Source organism: Balaenoptera physalus (genome assembly GCF_965194825.1).
Source record: "Balaenoptera physalus genome assembly, chromosome: 10".
Taxonomy (NCBI): domain Eukaryota; kingdom Metazoa; phylum Chordata; class Mammalia; order Artiodactyla; family Balaenopteridae; genus Balaenoptera; species Balaenoptera physalus.
Genome location: NC_138889.1, coordinates 40,372,510 through 40,379,101, shown reverse-complemented (window position 1 = coordinate 40,379,101; position 6,592 = coordinate 40,372,510). Strand labels below are relative to the sequence as shown.

At 39.4% G+C, this 6,592-nt stretch overlaps 1 long non-coding RNA gene across 1 annotated transcript in view; it reads left to right on the top strand.

Moving 5' to 3' along the window:
* The first annotated feature begins 491 nt into the window (after positions 1–491).
* Positions 492–6,592, top strand: part of LOC309636729 — a 61,906-nt gene continuing 55,805 nt past the window's right edge. The window contains exon 1 of the long non-coding RNA XR_014250183.1: positions 492–2,301. This is a non-coding gene — a long non-coding RNA (uncharacterized lncRNA). The remainder of the gene's footprint in view (positions 2,302–6,592) is intronic.

The window sequence follows — 6,592 nt, the reverse complement described above, 5'->3', positions numbered from 1 at the left end:
TTGTCTCTGAACTTTTCAGCCATGGGAGATGATTCTCCTGTTCCCTTATGTCTTTCCTCTAATAAATTGTCAGTACCTCTAGGAGACACCTCAAGCTGGTTCCATTCATTCTTACACAAGCAAATACAGGTGAAGTGGGCTTTTCTTTCTGTTTTAAGGTAAAGGCTAGGTTTCTATATAAAATAAGACCATCGGGCTTCCCTGGTGGCACAGTGGTTGAGAATCTGCCTGCCAATGCAGGGCACACGGGTTCGAGCCCTGGTCTGGGAAGATCCCACATGCCGCGGAGCAACTAGGCCCGTGAGCCACAACTACTGAGCCTGCGCGTCTGGAGCCTGTGCTCCCCAACAAGAGAGGCCGTGATAGTGAGAGGCCCGCGCACCGCGATGAAGAGTGGCCCCCGCTTGCCACAACTAGAGGAAGCCCTCGCACAGAAACGAAGACCCAACACAGCCATAAATAAATAAATTAATTAATTAAAAAAAAAAAAATAAGACCATCAATCATTGTAGCTTAAATAGATGAGAAATAGTCTAACAGTGAGCAGTGCAGTAGGAAGAGATGCTTCAAGGACCCAGGTTCTGCTGGGTCTGTTTCTTTCTGCTCTGCCATCCTCAGGTGGTATTCTAGCCACAGGGCTGGATCTGGGTCTTGCCAAGTAAGTACTTGCCAAGTTAAGACTTTACAGCCCATGGAAAGGGCAAGATGGGTGGAGCATATACACAATGTTACAATTCCATATCAAAGTCTGGTATGACTGCTCACATCCTAAACACATGGATTTATCCAGCTATAGGGAATCTATAAAATACAGACTCTGGCTCTCTAGCTGGGCAAGCATGCATGCCTGATTAAACTGAGGGCAGATATGTGTGTTGTGTGGGTGTGAGTGTCTAACAGTGGGTGTAAACTGTTAGCAGTCTCACCATATTTCCCATCTCACCACAATTCCCCTAGATGTCAAGAGTACCAGCTTCCAACTCAGAAGGATATTTGTGTCCTGAGATGTTGAACAAAGGTCTCCAAATGAGTCAGTCCATGGGGATAGAACAGAGTCTCAGGAAAAAGGCGGTACTAACTAGTTAGTCCATGCTCTGGATGTTATTGTAGCCTTCACAGGACATTAATGGGAAGAGTAACCAATAAGACAGATAAGCATGAATGGAGTTCCCTCCAGCATGCTCTTCTGTTGTTTATTCCAAGTCCTTCCAGTCTCCTGGGACCTCAACTTTTAAAATTCAAAGGCTAACTTCTTCCTCTCTGTTTTTTTAGCTCTGGCTGTCCTTCCACGAGGTAAGAAAGCAGACCGTGAAAATGACTAAAAGAAGGGTGGACCAGAAGGATAGCAGAAATTTTGCAAGAATGAAATTCACAACAAAATTAGGAGCATATTCTTTATTCATCTTTATACTCTCAGAGCGTAGAACACTCCCTGACATGTAATAAGTTTGGGGTTTTATTAACATTTTTATTGGAGTATAATTGCTTTACAATGTTGTGTTAGTTTCTAATGTATAACAAAGTGAATCAGCTATATGTATACATATATCCCCATATCCCCTCCCTCTTGTGTCTCTCTCCACCCTCCCTATCCCACCCCTCTAGGTTGTCACGAAGCACCGAGCTGATCTCCCCCTGCTATGCAGGTGCTTCCCACTAGCTATCTATTTTACATTTGGTAGTGTATATATGTCCATGCCACTCTCTCACTTCGTCCCAGCTTACCCTTCCCCCTCCCCATGTCCTCAAGTCCATTCTCTACTTCTGTGTCTTTATTTCTGTCCTGCCACTAAGTTCATCAGAACCTTTTTTTTTTTTGATTCCATATATATGTGTTAGCATACGGTATTTGTTTTTCTCTTTCTGATTTACTTGACTCTGCATGACAGACTCTAGGTCCATCCACCTCACTACAAATAATTTTGTTTCTTTTTATGGCTGAGTAATAGTCCATTGTATATATGTGCCACATCTTCTTTATCCATTCATCTGTTGATGGACACTTAGGTTGCCTCCATGTCCTGGTTATTGTAAATAGTGCTGCAATGAACATTTTGGTACATGTCTCTTTTTGAATTATGGTTTTCTCAGGGTATATGCCCAGTAGTGCGATTGCTGGGTCATATGGTAGTTCTATTTTTAGTTTTTTTAAGGAACCTCCATACTGTTCTCCATAGTGGTTGTATTAATTTATATTCCCACCAACAGTGGGTTCCCTTTCACCACACCCTTTCCAGCTATTATTGTTTCTAGATTTTTTTGATAATGGCCATTCTAACCGGTGTGAGGTGATACCTCATTGTAGTTTTGATTTGCATTTCTAATAATTAGTGATGTTGAGCATCTTTTCATCTGACTCTTGGCCATCTGTAGGTCTTCTTTGCTGAAATGTCTATTTAGGTCTTCTGCCCATTTTTGGATAGGGTTGTTTGTTTTTTTGCTATTGAGCTGCATGTATATTTCCTAGATTAATCCTTTGTCAGTTGCTTCATTTGCAAATATTTTCTCCCATTCTGAGAGTTGTCTTTTTGTTTTGTTTACGGTTTTCTTTGCTGTGCAAAAGCTTTTAAGTTTCATTAGGTCCCATTTGTTTATTTTTGTTTTTATTTCCATTACTCTAGGAGGTGGGTCAAAAAGGATCTTGCTGTGATTTATGTCAAAGAGTGTTCTTCCTATGTTTTCCTCTAAGACTTTGATAGTGTCTGGCCTTACATTTAGGTCTTTAATCCATTTTCAGGTTAATTTTGTGTATGGTGTTAGGGAGTGTTCTAATTTCATTCTTTTACATGTTGCTGCCCAGTTTTCCCAACACCACTTATTGAAGAGGTTGTCTTTTCTCCATTGTATATGCCTCCCTCCTTTATCAAGATAAGGTGACAATATGTACGTGGGTTTATCTCTGGGCTTTCTATCCTGTTCCATTGATCTATATTCCTGTTTTTGTGCCAGTACCATACTGTCTTGATTACTGTAGCTTTGTAGTATAGTCTAAAGTCTGGGAGCCTGATTGCTCCAGCTGCATTTTTCTTTCTCAAGATTGCTTTGGCTATTTGGGGTTTTTTGTGTTTCCACACATATTGTGAAATTTTTTGTTCTGGTTCTGTGAAAAATGCCAATGGTAGTTTCGTAGGGATTGCATTGAATCTGTAGATTGCTTTGGGTAGTATAGTCATTTTCACAATGTTGATCCTTCCAATCCAAGAACATGGTATATCTCGGTATATCTCTCCATCTGTTTGTATCATCTTTAATGTCTTTCATCAGTGTCTTATAGTTTTCTGCATACATGTCTTTTGTCTCCTTAGGTAGGTTTATTCCTAGGTATTTTATTCTTTTGGTTGCAATGGTAAAAGGGAGTGTTTACTTAATTTCTCTTTCAGATTTTTCATCATTAGTGTACAGGGATGCAAGAGATTTCTGTGCATTAATTTTGTATCTTGCTACTATGACAAATTCATTGATTAGCTCTAGTAGTTTTCTGGTAGCATCTTTAGGAATCTCTGTGTATAGTATCATGTCATCAGCAAACAGTGACAGCTTTACTTCTTCTTTTCCAATTTGGATTCCTTTTATTTCTTTTGCTTCTCTGATTGCTGTGGCTAAAACTTCCAAAACTATGTTGAATAATAGTGGTGAGAGTGGGCATCCTTGTCTTGTTCCTGATTTTAGAGGAAAAGGTTTCAGTTTTTCACCATTGGGAATGATGTTAGCTGTGGCTTTGTCATCTATGGCCTTTATTATGTTGAGGTAGTTTCCCTCTATGCCTACTTTCTGGAGAGTTTTTACCATAAATGGGTGTGGAATTTTGTCAAAAGCTTTTTCTGCATCTCTTGAGATTATCATATGGTTTTTACCCTTCAGTTTGTTAATATGGTGTATTACATTGATTGATTTGCATATATTGAAGAATCCTTGCATTCCTGGGATAAACCCCACTTGATCATGGTGTATGATCCTTTAAATGTGCTGTTGGACTCTGCTTGCTAGTATTTTGTTGAGGATTTTTGCATCTATATTCATCAGTGTTATTGGTCTGTAATTTTCTTTTCTTGTAACATCTTTGTCTAGTTTTGGTATCAGGGTGATGGTGGCCTCGTAGAATGAGTTGGGGAGTGTTCCTCCCTCTGCTATAATCTGGAAGAGTTTGAGAAGGATAGGTGTTAGCTCTTCTCTAAATGATTGATAGAATTCACCTGTGAAGCCATCTGGCCCTGGGCTTTTGTTTGTTGGAAGATTTTTGATCACAGTTTCAATTTCAGTGCTTGTGATTGGTCTGTTCATATTTTCTATTTCTTCCTGGTTCAGTCTCAGCAGGTTGTGTTTTTCTAAGAATTTGTCCATTTCTTCCAGGTTGTCCATTTTATTGGCATACAGTTGCTTGTAGTGATCTCTCATGATCCTTTGTATTTCTGCAGTGTCAGTTGTTACTTCTCCTTTTTCATTTCTAATTCAGTTGATTTGAGTCTTCTCCCTTTTTTTCTTGATGAGTCTGGCTAGTGGTTTATCAATTTTGTTTATCTTCTCAAACAACCAGCTTTTAGTTTTATTGATCTTTGCTCTTGTTTACTTCATTTCTTTTTCATTTATTTCTGATCTGATCTTTATGCTTTCTTTTCTTCTGCTAACTTTGGGGGGTTTTTTGTTCTTCTTTCTCTAATTTCTTTAGGTGTAATGTTAGGTTGTTTATTTGAGATTTTTCTTCTCTCTTCAGGTAGGATGGTATTGCTATAAACTTCCCTCTTAGAACTGCTTGTGCCTCATCCCATATGTTTTGGGTTGTCATGTTTTCATTGTCATTTGTTTCTAGGTATTTTTTGATTTCCTCTTTGATTTCTTCAGTGACCTCTTGGTTATTTAGTAGTGTATTTTTTAGCCCCCATGTGTTTGTATTTTTTACAGTTTTTTCCTGTAATTGATATCTAGTCTCATAGCACTGTGGTTGGAAAAGATACCTGATACGATTTCAATTTTCTTAAATTTACCAAGGCTTGATTTGTGACCCAAGATATGATCTATCCTGGAGAATGTTCCATGAGCACTTGAAAAGAAAGTGTATTCTGTTGTTTTTTGATGGAGTGCCCTATAAATATAAATTAAGTCCATCTTGTTTAATGTATCATTTAAAGTTTCTGTTTCCTTATTTATTTTCATTTTGGATGATCTGTCCATTGGTGAAAGTGGGGTGTTAGAGTCCGCTGCTATGATTTTGTTACTGTTGATTTCCCCTTTTATGGCTGTTAGCATTTGCCTTATGTATTGAGGTGCTCCTATTTTGGGTGCATAAATATTTTCAGTTGTTATCTTCTAGGATTGATCCCTTGATCATTATGTAGTGTCCTTCTTTGTCTCTTGTAAGAGTCTTTATTTTAAAGTCTATTTTCTCTGATACGAGAATTGCTACTCCAGCTTTCTTTCGACTTCCATTTGCATGAATAATCTTTTTCCATCCCCTCACTTTCCGTCTGTATGTGTCCCTAGGTCTGAAGTGGGTCTCTTGTAGACAGCATATATATGGGTCTTGTTTTTGTATCCATTCAGTGAGCCTGTGTGTTTTGGTTGGAGCATTTAATCCATTTACTTTTAAGATAATTATTGACATGTATGTTCCTATTACCATTTTCTTAATTGTTTTGGGTTTGTTTTTGTAGGTCTTTTCCCTCTTTTGTGTTTCCTGCCTAGAGAAGTTCTTTTAACATTTGTTGTAAAGCCGGTTTGGTGGTGCTGAATTCTCTTAACTTTTGCTTGTTTGTAAAGGTTTTAATTTCTCCATCAAATCTGAATGAGATCCTTGCTGGTAAGAGTAATCTTGGTTGTAGGTTTTTCCCTTTCATCACGTTAAATATGTCCTGTCAGTCCCTTCTGGTTTGCAGAGTTTCTTCTGAAAGATCAGCTGTTAACCTTATCGGGATTCTCCTGTATGTTATTTGTTGTTTTTACCTTGCTGCTTTTAATATTTTTTTTTGTGTGTAATTTTTGTTAGTTTGATTAACTTACTCTTTATGGGGTCTCCTTTTTTCAGGCTGTAGGTTCATAGTTCACATTGGTTTTGGTGTCTGCTCCCAGTGGGTAATGTTGGTTCAGTGGCTTGTGTAGGCTTCCTGGTGGAGGGGACTGGTGCCTGTGTTCTGGTGGGTGGGGTTGGATCTTGTCTTTTCGGTAGTCAGGGCCACATCTCGCTGTGTGTTTTGAGGTGTCTCTGAACTTAGTATGATCTTAGGCAGCCTCTCTGCTAATGGGTGGGGTCGTGTTCCTGTCTTGCTAGTTGTTTGACATGGGGCGTCCAGCACTGGAGCTTGCTGGCCGTTGGGTGGAGCTGGGTCTTAGTGTTGAGACGGAGCTTTCTGGGAGAGCTCTCACTGATTGATATTACTTGGGGCCAGGAGGTCTGTGGTGGTCCAATATCCTGAACTCGTCACTCCCACCTCAGAGGCTCAAGCCTGACACCAGGCCAGAACACCAAGACCCTGTCAGCCACATGGCCATGTACGTGGGGGTTTTCTTGCCTTTAGGGAAGTCTGGGATCTTCTGCCAGCGTTCAGTAGGTGTCCTGTAAGAGCTGTTCCACATGTTGATGTATTTTTGATGTATTTGT